Raw genomic sequence first — 10,825 nt, 5'->3', positions numbered from 1 at the left:
AGGGCGATGTTGGGCACGTTTTTCCCCCCTTTATCTAGAGGCTTGTACATCGTGTCCCTGCGGACACGATCCATTTTCGACCTCCAGATAAAGCGGAAGATGGCTCGGGTGATCGCCACCACACAGAAGTGTGGAATGGGCCAGACCTGCGCCACGTACAGCAACAGCGAGAGTGCCTCACACCTGATGACCAGGTTCTTAACCGTAATGGAGAGGGAGCGTCGCTCCCACAAGCCCAGTTTCCTTTTCACCATAGACACTGACTCCTTCCAGTTTCTAACGCGTGCCCTGGTCCCTCCGAACCATATCCCCAGCACCTTCAGGCCATCAGCCCTGACAGTGAAGGGAACAAAGGATCGGTCAGCCCAGTTCCCAAAGAATATGGCCTCGCTCTTCCCACGATTTACCTTGGCTCCCAAGGCCAGGTCGAAACGGTCACAAATGTGGATAAGTCTGTGCATCAACAGCAGGTCCGAGCAGAAGACGGTGATATCGTCCATGTACAGGGAGACTTTGATCTGAGTGCCTCCACTACCTGGGATCGTCACTCCTCTTATGCCCGGATCCTTCCTGATGGACTCAGCAAAGGGTTCTATGCAACACACGAAAAGAACAGGCGAGAGAGGGCAGCCCTGCCTGACTCCAGATTTAATAGGAAAGCTATCTGATTCCCACCCATTGATTGAGACTGCACTACTGATGTTAGTGTAGAGCAGTTGGATCCAATTGTGAATTCCCTCCCCAAACCCCATTTTGGAGAGCACATCCACCATATAGGTGTGCGATATTCTGTCAAAGGCCTTCTCCTGATCCAGGCTGATGAGGCAGGTATCCACACCCCTGTCCTGTACATAGGCAATCGTATCCCTGAGCAGCACGAGGCTGTCAGAGATCTTCCTGCCCGGCACAGTGCAGGTCTGGTCAGGGTGGATCACCAATTCCAGAACGGATTTGACCCAATTGGCGATGACCTTGGACAGAATTTTATAGTCCACATTCAACAGTGAAATGGGTCGCCAATTTCTAATTTCCTCCCTTTCCCCCTTGTGCTTGTAGATGAGGGTGATAATGCCTTTCCTCATGGATTCTGACATACTGCCAGCCAGGAGCATACTCTCGTACACTTCTAGCAGGTCTGGGCCGATCCAGTCCCACAGAGCCAAATACAACTCCGTCGCTTCCGGGAGTTTTACTCTTCTCGAAGGACTCAAGGGCCTCAGTCAGTTCGTCAGGAGTTAGCACTTTGTCCAGACTCTCCCGTGTACTGTCATCTAAGACCTCCGTGACAGAGGACAGGAAGGACTGGGAGGCCGTGCTGTCTGTGGGCTTCACGTCATATAATCCGGCATAGAAGGATTTGCTAATCCTCAAAATGTCAGATTGCAATGACTTTACTGAGCCGTCTTCTTCCTTCAGGCTGCTGATCACAGAGCTCTCTCTGTGTACCTTTTGGAAGAAGAAACGTGAGCATGTCTCATCCTGCTCCACGGAGTGGACTCTGGAACGGAAGATGATCTTGGAGACCTCCGAGGCAAAGAGCGAGGCTTGCTGGCTCTTCACCTCTTGGAGTTCCTCCTTAATATCGACCCCTATCGAACGCAGCCAGAGCAGATTCTGCATGTTTTCCTGGAGTTGGGACATTTCCCTCTGTTCCTTTCTAGCTTTCTGGGTACCTTTGAGGATGAAAAACCTCTTGATGTTTCCCTTGATCGCTTCCCACCAGTGTGTCAGGGACTCAAAGTGGGGTTTCATGGTTCTCCAACCTTTGTAATCCCTCTTGAGCTCCTCAATGTTCTCTGGGGTCAGCAGTTGCACGTTTAGCTTCCATACCCCCCTGCCAACCCTCTGGTCATTCACTAAGTGACAGTCAGCCAGTAGGAGGCAGTGGTCAGAGAAGAACACCGGCTTGACATCGGTGGATCTGACTGTGAATGCACGGGACACAAACAGGAAGTCTATCCTGGAACAGACGGACCCGTCTGGCTGCGACCAGGTGTATCTACGCTGCGCTCCATCTGCAGGGTTGCTGAAGACGTCGTGCAGCTTGGCATCCTTTACTGTTTCCATCAGGGATCTGGACATAGCGTCCAATCTGCTGTCGGCCCTGCCGGATCGTCCAGCCGCATCGATGATGCAGTTGAAGTCACCGCCCAGAATGACCGGTCTGGAGGTCGCCAGCAGCAGTGGGAGCTGCTGAAAAACCTCCAGCCGCTCAGCCCCTTGTGACGGGGCGTAGACGTTAATTAAACGGAGTGGAACATTCTTGTACATTACGTCTGCTACGAGGAGGCGCCCGCCCACCACCTCCTTAACCTGGGAGACGGTGAAGCTGCCTCCCCGCAGCAGAATACCCAGGCCGGAGGAACGAGAGTCGTTTCCTCCCGACCAGATCGATGGCCCATGGGACCACCATCGTGACCATTGCCTGTAGGAGCTGAGGTGCGGTACCACACACTCCTGCAGAAACAACAGGTCAGCTTTGACCTTGGCAAGGTAGTCCAAGGTCGCAACACATCGCGCAGTAGATTTAATGCTACGCACATTTATGGATACAATCTTTACACCCATTTTAAAGCAGTTAGTCGCTTACTAAACCTGTTGTCTCTGAGAGTTCCTTCATGCCCATGGTGTGCTCAAATTGCTTCACTTGGGATGGGCTGACGAAAGCGTCCTGAACCTCCCCATTGGCGGTGTTCTGCTCGGGTGGCATCTGGGGGTCCGTGCAGAGAGCGGGGTTTGAAATGTCCTCTGTTGGAGAAGCTTCTCCAATCCTCTCCCCCTCTGGGGCGTTGCTGCTCCTGGCTTCCTGGAGCTGGGGTGCGCTGAGCGCCTCACTGTTCCCAGATTCCTGGGGTTGTGGTGCACTGGCCTCTTCAGGTTGTGGGCAAAGTTGGGGTGCGCTGGTCTCCTCATTTTCTCCAATGTTCTGGAGCTTGGGTGTCTCATCCTCCAACTCCCTAGCGTTTTGCCGCTTCTTCTGTTGGCGCCGCCCTGGCACTTCTTCGTCCGAAGAGCTGCTGCTCTTGTTATCTGTTTCGGATAGGAGACGCCTCTTGACTCTTGTCTGGGAAGAGGATTGGTTTCTTTTTTGCCCCTTCTTCCTATTTGCTCTCTTCACCAGCTGCCACTCCCCCTGCTGCTTTCCCACTGCTGCCTCCTCCTCCTCCGTTGATTTGCTCTCCTGAGGAGTGGGAGGTTCAGGGGGCAGTGCTGTTGATTGGCTGTCTGTTGCCCCAATCTTATCCTCCACCTTGTCTCTCTCTGTGTCCTCCTTTGTCCCGTTGTTCTCCCTGGGGGCCTTGGTGGTTGGAGTGACATGAGGCATTTCTTCTGCTTCCCCATCGTTGGCTTTAGCTGCCTGTGCATAAGTACGGCAACGTTTAGGGCAGGTCTTGTAGAGGTGACTTGCCTCGCCACACAGGTTGCAGCACTTAGCCTGTTTACAATCTTTTGTCTGGTGCCCTTCCTTTTTGCAGTTCTTGCAGAGGACAGCACTGCAGTTGGCCGCCACATGACCAGACTTGCCTCATGAGCGACAAAGTTTGGGTTGCCCAGCGTAGACAAGGTACCCACGGCTTCCCCCGATAGCGAATCTGGAAGGGGGGTGGAAAACGGCTCCCTTACCGTCGGTCTTGAGCGTTACCTTTACCTGGCGTTTACATGTCCAGATCCCCAAATTATCTTTAACTTCAGTGCAGCTCCCAACCTTATCGAAGTACCTGGTAAGGAAGGTGAGCACGTCAGCGACAGGGACGTAGGGGTTGTACAGATGTACCTTCGCAACCCGTTCACGATGCAACGGTAGAACAAAGAGCAGCTCCGCCGTCAGAATCTTCATTTCTGGCAGGTCTTTCTTTTCCTCAATCACCTTCAGGAGTTTGACACAAGCTGCCACGTGCTTGAAGGTCACATCAAAGAAACCAGCGCTGGGGAAATCCTGTAGGCAGTAGCTCTCCGCAGCCTCGAAACCACACAGCTTGAATAGGATCCTCTTGGTGAAGAAGGTCCTATCCATTCCTGCTCCTTGCTCGCTGCCCTTCACCATGACTCGGATGGTGTTAGGTACCCCATGGTAAGGGGTTTGACTGGTTATAGCCATTGCTTTTTCCCTGGCAGAAACGCGATAAAGGTCTCTCCCCTGCCAGGTAAGCAAGGAGCCTTGGTGAGGTGCTGTGAGTTTAGGATTAGAGGTTATTATTGGAATAACGTTTAGGATTTAGGTTTAGGATTAGAGATTAGGTTAGAGTATTTTTATTATTGTTGACAAAGAAACCGTTAAACAAAGAATCGTTGAAACATGAGGTCTAAAGATATTTGATGTCCCTACCTGCAAAAATATAACAAAACTTCCAGATCAGCACCTTCCTTACCTTCAGAGAATCCCACTAAATGCGCTCCATCTAAAAAGTGACACTTCCACCCCGCCCACCTCGGCACGCGCTGATTGGCTGTAACGCTGATCTACCTTCGGCCTCGCGCCAAGTGATAAAAAAACGACGGATGAAACGCGGGGCGGATCGGCACAGGCGCGGGAGGGCTTGACGCGCAGGCGTAGACGGGCTCGTGGCGCGGGTGGCGCAGGCGCTGGAAGGCTCAGGCGGGGGAGGCTGAAGTTGTAGGTAAGGTGGTTGAAGGTGTGCATTGTTGGATCAGTAGCGCTAAGGACCATTTCTAGATCATTTTGAAGTACGATATAAGATTGGTTTGGTTGGGCCAAATACAATTAGCCTGTGTATTTTTAAAAAAACCTGCTCTAGCATTAAGTTCTACACCTTTATGTAGCTGTTCAATGAATGTTAAACATCAGTGCTTTACCGTTGTTGTATCTTGAAGAGTTAACTTTCTCATTGTTGAAAATTTTCCAGTTAAATGCTAGTCTGACACCAAGTACTGGAATGAACAGATATCTCCTCTGATTAGGAATTGGGAAAAATGAATTCATTGTTTTTCATCCCCACTGCAAACTCTGTTCCTGCACCATCATCTCCACCCCTCTCCCTGGCAACTGCCTGATCCAGATTGTTTGCAGTCTTGGTGTTGTAATTTTATCCTGAGACCAGCTTCCGGCCATGTATCTGCACTAAGACCACCTATTTCTACCTTTATAACATCACCCAACTCTGGATTATTCCCAGTACCACACGGAAGTAAGTTTAGAAATAAGAGGAAAGATGTGTGGCTGAAGAGATAAGGCAAATGGAAGGGCTTTTAAATTCCTGCTACGTTGGGATCAGTTTTGGGGAAGTTGGGACCTGTACAGGGCGGACATGTTGCACCTAAACAGGCAGGGACATATTTCTTTTCTACTGCTATTAGGGAGTGTTTAAACTAACTTGGTCAGGATGTGGAAACCAGAAGATAATATTCAAGAGGAACACCAAGGTGCACAGAGAATTGGGAGAGACAGATAGCACTGGAGTAGGAAATAATAAGGTATTAGGTGAAGTCATGGTAAGAAAGTATGTAATAATGTCTAAATTAGGGTTACTGTGCACATTTGTGTGCAGAGTGTGGTAAATAAGGTTAGTAAGCTGCAGGCACAGATAGCCATGTAGAAATATGTTGTCAAGAAAACAGAAAATAGGCTCAAAGAGAGGCAGGGCTGGGTACTAAATATTCTTGGTAACAAGAACTCAGGAAAGATAGGGAAGGCAAGAAAGGAGGAGAACTGGCAGTATTGATTAAAAAGAATATTGCAGTGCCGGAGAGAGAGGATATCCCAGAGGGGTCAATGAAAGAATCAATTTGGCTAGAACTAAGAAGCCATAGAAATGTCATTATATTGCTCACCAACTAGTGGGAAAGATGTAGATGAACAAATAACTAGGGGACTTTAATTTTCCTAATATAGTCTGGGATAGTAGTAGTGTAAGACCAGGGAGGGTCAAGAGTTCTTAGAGTGTGTTCAGGAGAATTTTCTACATCAGTACATTTCAAGTCCAATGAGAAAGGAGGTATTGCTGGAGCTGGTTCTTGGGAATGAGGTGGGCCAAGTGGATCAAATGTCAGTAGGGGAACATTTAGGGGACAGTGATCATTGTATCGTATAATTTAGGTTGGCAATGGAAAAGAACAGGGAGAAATCCACAGTAAGAATAATTAATTGGGGAAGGGCAAATCTTAATTAAGTAAGAATGGATCTGGCCCATATAAATTAGAATATAAGAATCACAGACAAAACTGTAACTGAACAACAGATTGCCTTTAAAGAGGAGATAGTTTGGGTATAGTCAAGGTACATTACCACAAAGGGGACAGGTAAGGTAAACAAATCCAGAGCTTTCTGAATGATGAAAGAGATAGAGAGTAAGCTGCAGCTTAAAAATGATCCATATGACAGAGGTCAGGTGAATAATGCAATTGAGAATCAGGTTCAATATAGAAGGTTCAGAGGGGAATTGAAAAAAATAACAGAAGCAAATATAGAGTATGAGAAGAGACTGGCAGCTAACATAAAAATGAATACAAAAGTCTTCCAGAGACATATAAATCATAAAAGGAGGAGTGGGGCCGATTAGGGACCTGAAAGGATACATTTGCATTGATGCAGAGGACATGGCTGAGGTACTAAATGAGTACTTTGCATCTATCTTTACCAAGGCAGAAGATGCATCGTAATTCATGGTGAAACAGGAGGTAGAAGCTTGATGGGTTAAAAATTGATGAACAGGAGGTATTAGGCTGGCTGTACCTAAAGTTGATAAGTCACCAGGACCAGATGGGATGCATCCAAGGATACTGAAGGAAGTAAGGGTGAAAATTGCAGAGGTACTGGCCTTAATTTTCCAATCTTCTTTAGAAATGGGTGGTGCCAAAGAACTGGAGAATTGTAAACATTACACCTTTGTTTACAAAAAGATGTAAGGATAACCCCAGCAACTACTGAACGATCAGTCTAACTGAAATCATTGAAGATGACAGGGCTGATTGAGAGAGTGGCTAATAAAGTATACAGGATCCTGGGCTTATAGGTAGGGGCATAAAGTACAAAAGCAAGGAAGTTACGATAAACCTATATAAAACACTGATTCAGCCTCAACTGGAGTATTCTGTCCAATTCTAACATCACATTTTAGGAAGGATGTGAAAGCATTAGAGAGGCAGCAGAAAAATTCATGAGAATGGTTCCAGGGATGAAGAATTTCACTTATATACTTAGATTGGAGAAACCGGGACTATTCTTGGAGAAGAGAAGGTGAAGGGTAAATTTCATAGGGGTATTCAAAACCATGAAGGATAGATAGGAAAGAGTAGATGGGGAGAAACTGTTCCCATTGGTGGAAGGATGGAGAATCGGAGTTCACCAATTTAAAGTGATTGACAAAGGAAGCAATGCCAACGTGAGGACAATCTTTTTTACACAGCGAGTCATTAGGATCTGGAATGCACCATCTGAGGGTGTGGTGTGGGACAATTCCCAATTGTGGCTTTCAAAAGAGATTTGGATCATTATCTGAAGAGGAAAAAATTGCAGGGCTACAGGGAAAAGACAGGGGAGTGGCATTATTTGCATTAATCTTGCAGAAAGCTGGCACAGACATGATGGGCCAAATGGCTTCCTTCTGTGCTATAACCATTTTATTATTCTATGAACTCTGCCCCTGTTTCAGCTCATCTGCTCCTGAAACCCTCATTGTCATGTCTTTGTTACCTCTGGACTTGACTATTCTAACATGCTTCTGGCTGGCCTCCAACATTCTACTCACTGTAAACTGGAAAGTCTTCCAAAACTCTGCTGCCAGTATTCTAACTCCCACCAAGTCCCATTCATCTAAACCCCTGTACTTGCTGACCTACATTGCCACCCGAACAAGCATCACCTTGATTTTAAAATTCTCATCCTTGTTTTCAAGTTTCTTCATGGTCTCAATTCTCCCTATCTCTGAAATTTCTCCAGCTAGCCCCATAACCCTTTGAGATATTTAATTCTGGCCTCTTGAGTGTCCCCAATTTTAATTGTTCCACAATTGGTGGCAGGGCTATCAGCTGTCCGGTCCCTGAACACGAATTCCATTGCTTAGCCTTTGTGAATCTCCACCTTGATTTCTTCTTTTAAGACACTCCTTACAACCTATCTCTTTGACCAAGCTTTGGGCCATCTGCCCTTATGAGGCTCAGTGTCTAATTTTGCTTTATAATGCTCCTGTGAAGTGCCTTAGCGCATTGTATTTCTATAAAAGTTGTTGTTTACCACTCTTGCCATAATCTCAGCACCATTGCCATTATTCCTATCCCTTTCCCATCTCATACAAAACTCTGCTGCCCATATCCTATCCCACAACAAGTCCTGCTAACCCATTCTCACTATCTTTGCTGACCTACGTTGGTTCCCTATATCTTAATACCTAAATTCAAAGTTCTTATCCATGTGTTTAAATTCCTAATTGGCCTTGCCCCTCCCTATCTCATTAACCTCCTCCATCTCTACAACCCCAACAAACTATCTGTTCAATGAGTCTGGTCTTTTGTACATCCCCCACATCCCATCACCTGCTGATGAATGGCTGTGCATTTAGGAGCCTATGCCCATGCTTTGACATTCGCTCCCTAAACCCCTCTGCTTTTCCACCTTCCTCTCTTTTGAAATTCTTCAAACCTGCCTCTGATTCAGTTTTTAATCACCCTTCCTAATATGCCCATCTTCAGCTTCCTTTTGCCAAAGGAGGCATTTTAGATGTTTTTTCTATAGTAAAGGTGCTATATTGATTAAGGTTGTTGGTATATTTACATTGATCTTTATATAGAGAGAAAGGAAAATGTAAAGTGAAAGATGAAGAATCACTTTTTTAGGCACATTTAAAGTAAGCTTACTCAGGACATTCTGTTATTATTAAAGGCCTTGTACTAATGCAAATTTTTGTTCCATTCTTGATGTTAAGTCACCCTAATCCATGTGTTTGGGAGTGTATAAGGAACCTGCAGAGGGATGGGCTGTTTTTGCCCTTTTCATTGGTTGTCTTATGGCCAGGTCCATGAGCGGATTCTGATGTAAGTTCATCAAACTACAACATTAACTCTCTTTCCCATCACAAATATTGCCTGACATGCTGAATTATTCCAGCTTTTTTTGTTCTTATTTCAGATTTCCAGCATCTGCAGTATTTTGGTTTTGTACTTGTTTGGGATTGTGTTTGTGGGGAACCTTGCGGAGCTGAGATCATTGGAGTATACATAGTTGATGGGGGACACTTTTTCTGGGGCTGGTGAGTGTCCTTGTGTATTACGATGGCTACTTTCCACACGTTTCCAGTAAATCTGGTGTATTTTCAAGGTCTACAAAGTACTGGGTTGCTAGTTCAAGCTCAACGGCACTGGGTTGCTGGATTCAGCAGGAGGGCTTTGGGGTTGCTGTTGAGCTGTACAGCTCTACAGTTCCAGCTACGACAAACAATAAATTCATAGGTTATTCTTTCTTGCAGCAAAGATGAATAGGGACTTAAAATATTGGAAGGAAGCAGTTACTGTGATCTTCGCTTCTGCTGTCCGAAATCGCTTTGTGAATAAAAATGCCACCAATACACAGACCTGTCGACCTCCACTTTTGGTGCCTAAACAAGAGAGAAATGTGACTCAGTCATGGTTGGAGATGGTTGTGTTCGATTATACCGTGCTTATGTTGCAGCGGAGTGCAAAAAGCAGCTTCATGCCTCACGCTCAGGTGTTCCCAGGAGGTACAATCAGCCCATCCGATTTTTTCAGTGAGTGGATCCAGATGTTCCAGCCATTTTGCGAGCCACCCAACTTTGAACTAGGTACAGTCAGGCAAACTGCCAAAAGACCACCAATCCTTGCAATGGACAGGGGAAGGTTAGGATCTGAAATCCATGGAGAGGTAGCTTTCCGTATTTGTGCCATTAGGGAAACGTTTGAAGAATCAGGGATTCTACTTGTGAAGCCAAAAGTCCCAGGTAAATGTTTGAAAGGGCAAGGGGCGATTACATTTACATAGTACGATCAGAAGGAACTTGCGAAATGGAGGCCACTTGTGCAGAAAAACACAGCAAATTTTATAAAACTGTGCAGAGAGCTGAACTGTATACCAAATATCTGGGCATTGAAGGAGTGGAGTAATTGGCTAACCCCAACTTACCTGGAGGGAAATTGATTTGATACTGTGTTCTTCATCTGTTGTTTGCAAGAGATTCCTTTCACACTGCTCGATGGTTATGAAATTGTCCTCTACAACTGGATGTCCCTTCTTGATTTGATTGAAGGTTACAATTCAGGACAATTCTTCATCCCTCCCCCTCAGTGGTATGAGCTGGGCAGACTCTGCCGATTGCCCCATCTCCAAGATCTGCAGCGATTCAGTCAAGACCGTGCTTCGGATGGCTGCGAGCAATGGTTTCCAGTTCGCCTAGTTGCTTCTGATGGCTACGCAATTCTATATCCTGGGGATGAACTTTATCCAGAGGATCCAGATTACACTGGGGAAAAGGAGATGAACATCAGTTCCTCGAAAACTCTGGAACAATTGAGGCTGAAGGTTACCAGACTGCACCAAATAGAATGGAGAGAGCCGCATGATATTACGCTGCATTGAATATTGAGCCCCTGTATAAACATGTCAACCCACTTACCATGAACGTATAACTCAAAAGATCATCGTTGAAATGTCCGATTAATATTCAAAAATAATTTTCTGAAATAAATATCAGTGAGTATTCTTGAAAATTGTCAATTTATTTTTGAATGTTTTTTTCCAAATGGAACAGTGGAGATAACACACTTGACAAGACCAAGGTACAGTGAGTGGTTCCACAATTTGCAGCTATTAATCCCGCCAAAACGTTCTAACAACTCTAGTAGTGAATGTGAAACATGG

General features: G+C 46.0%; 1 pseudogene; it reads left to right on the top strand.

The window, feature by feature from the left end:
- Positions 1–9,419: 9,419 nt before the first annotated feature.
- On the top strand, positions 9,420–10,588 carry LOC121287639 (annotated as a pseudogene).
- The last annotated feature ends 237 nt before the right edge of the window (positions 10,589–10,825 follow it).

The sequence above is a fragment of the Carcharodon carcharias genome, chromosome 14 (assembly GCF_017639515.1).
Source record: "Carcharodon carcharias isolate sCarCar2 chromosome 14, sCarCar2.pri, whole genome shotgun sequence".
NCBI lineage: Eukaryota > Metazoa > Chordata > Chondrichthyes > Lamniformes > Lamnidae > Carcharodon > Carcharodon carcharias.
This window is presented reverse-complemented; position numbering and strand designations above follow the sequence as displayed.